The sequence below is a fragment of the Apteryx rowi genome, unplaced genomic scaffold (assembly GCF_003343035.1).
Source record: "Apteryx rowi isolate R43461 unplaced genomic scaffold, aptRow1 scaffold_62, whole genome shotgun sequence".
Taxonomy (NCBI): Eukaryota; Metazoa; Chordata; class Aves; order Apterygiformes; family Apterygidae; genus Apteryx; species Apteryx rowi.
This window is the reverse complement of record NW_020450894.1, coordinates 1,972,302-1,975,177: the sequence shown is the minus strand read 5'-3', so window position 1 is coordinate 1,975,177 and position 2,876 is coordinate 1,972,302.

The following is a 2,876-nucleotide window of genomic DNA, read 5'->3' as shown; positions in this document are numbered from 1 at the left end:
CAAAAAAAAAATGCGTTTGGAGGGAGAGACACAAACCTGGGGGCACGAGCGTGCCCGCTCCACCACGTTGTCCCGTCAGGGAGGGCGCTGCCGCCCCCGCCCCAGCGCCGCTTCCAGGAGGAGCTTGCACCGGGTGACCGGGTTACCGGTTACAGCTCCGGCCGCCCCGGCCCCCCGGTGCCGGGCCCCGGCCGGGGGAGCGCTCCGCCGCCGAGGCCGGGCTCCGCTCGGTGGGCCCCAGCCCGGCCCGTCCTCCGGCGACAGGAAAATAAAACGGAACCACTCGCTGAGCAAATTATTTTGGGGGACACCCAGGCCCTGCTGGGATCGGTGGCGGACTCCCCCGTAGCTCCGGCCAAGTCCCGATCCGTGACTTTTAGCTGTGTCTTTCTCTCTTTCCTCCCTGGATAGTCTGCTCTTCCTTTGCTTTGCCGCCGGCAGGAGGAAACATCTGCGCTCGGGCGCGGGCTGTAGCGTAACAGAGTGGCGTTTGTCTTTGACTCCCGCTTGGGATCAATGAGAATATTCACCTCTCCCGGGGAAAGCAACGCCAGTTTGCCTTCCCGTTGTGATCGCCGGGGATAATGGGTGCTAATGGATTCGCCACAGAGTCTGGAGCGGGGCGACAGCAGCTGGGAAGGGAGCAGGAAAGAATTTACAGCTGTGGTCTTCGGGTGTGAAATGCACACTGGAGGAGACGCGGCACAAGGTGCCTTTGGGACACCTGCAGAGCTTCCAGCTTTATGAGTCTCTGAGGTGCTTGGTGTTGGACAGGAGACTGCGGGGGGACGGGGGAGGGTTGAGGCCTTTTGACTGCTTGGGGCTGTGCTTGAACCTCAAAGGAGCAGATAATGACACGCTTAATTTTCTCACAGATAAGTACTAAGTCCAGGGAGCATTTTACAAAAGCATGGTTTAATTCCTGGGCAGGTCAGCCAGTTTCTTGGAAACTGCTCTTGATGCAGAGGTGTCCCCTGCCACGTTTGCTCTTGCCATTTAAGCGGGGCTTTTGCTCTTAGGAGAGTAGTGTCTTGGCTGCTGGAGCTCAGCTGGGAGGATAAAGAGAGGAGCAGAGGGATTTCCCTGGGGCTTTCAGCAGGACTACTACTGGGAGGGGAGCAGCTGGTGTTGCTGGTGGATTAAAATGCTGTTTTCTGCGTTGGCTGTTACCTTACTGACAACTCTTGGTGTGTGGCAGCAAAGTCCGACAAACTGTACTGGCTCCATTTCCGAACCGCCAGAAAGCAAGTCATTGCCGCATCCTGCCAAAGGAAGGAATGCATCTGCTTGACCTTTATGTTGTGTTCTGAATTGTTGTCATCAGGGTAATGTTTGTGGGTTTGTGTGTTGTTTGTTTGTGCTTTTTAATAGTCCAGGCAGTGTTGTTTCAGCATGTGAGATGGATATTTACCACCTTGGGACAGACTTGGAAAAAACTGAAAACTGTAAGTATGGAAATGAGAGGAAAGCCACAATATTTCCCAGGATAATAGAGCGTCTCTTTGAGAAACTAAAGAGAATGTACTGAAAACAAAGGGCATTCGAGCGACCCGGGATGTAAGAAAGCAGGCTGAAGATTTATAGCTCAGCTGGGACCTCTCTTCGCCTGTGGGTTAGAAGGTTTTGTGCTGAAGGCTGGGCAGGCCCACGGCATGTTCTCTGTCCTGACAGGCAGTGCAGAACTTCTTGCTTTCGTCAGCTCTGATCCCCAAGTGCCATCCTCCTTGTTGACCACAAGTGGATGCTGAATGCCCCAACTTGCTTCTTTTGGTAGTGCCTGCAGCTCGCTGCCCTGGGAAATCTTTTGGGACTTTCTGTCTGTAAAGAGAACCACGTGATGCTTTCTGTTCTCCAAAAACAAGAAGGGCATTTAGATGCTTTGTCAAGTGCTTACAGTATGCCCATACCGCATGTTTATCTGTTACTAATTTTCATTTTGACATGCAGATAATAAATAAAGACCACTTAAGCTGCAAGGCTGTACTTTTCAGAGGTGATCCAAATTCAGTAGAAGCTTTGCTGTTGAGTTATTTTGTATATCATCCTCAATAACTAACTTAGATGGATTAGAGTTAAACTTTTGTTTTGTTAGGCACTCTGGGGACACAGAGGCAAATACAATGCTTGCTCCAAGTTTAAGAAGTTCTCCAGTCAGGTCTTGATGCCACAGAGGCAGACTGTTAAGTGTGGGAGGTGCTGGTCATTTCATAATTGCCCAAGAAGTGTCATATTCTTTTGGATCCCCATGAATGCATCATCCAGGGCAGTTGATTCTCTCTTCCTTTTGTAGCACATGGGATTTATTTCCTGAATTGAACTATACCAAACCTTTTCCTTTCTAAATGGAGGCTGGAGAAAAGGCTTCTTACTCCACTGTTAAGCCCATTAGAATGTGGAGGAACCTCTCTTAAGCTCTTTTTGAAACTGGTTAATTTTGATGATCAGCTCTCTTAGACATCCAGAACTGAGGTATAAGCTCTTCAGGGAAGCATTTTTTAACAGACAGATTTAAGTACTGGTGGCTGATATGTCTATTGGCATGATCCCAAGAGCTGGCTGGAAGAGGCCTCCACTATAAAGGAAATGCTGAAATAAGACTTTTAATTAAGTTGCATAGCAGCTCCTTAAGGACTGAGAAGAATCTCCGCAAGGAAGAAGGGAGTGGGATGTTGCTCGAAAGAAATTCTCTGTTGCACTCGAACACTGACAGTAAATGAATGAGCCTGGTCTTGAACAGATATGATTCAGTAATATTGTATTCTGAGGGTACCAGTCTGTGGGCATTGTTTTATCCAGACAAGACAATGAGAAGAGACAATGTTGTCTTGATTGTATCTATGAAGTGGAATGGAAACGACAACAGCATGATTATCTTG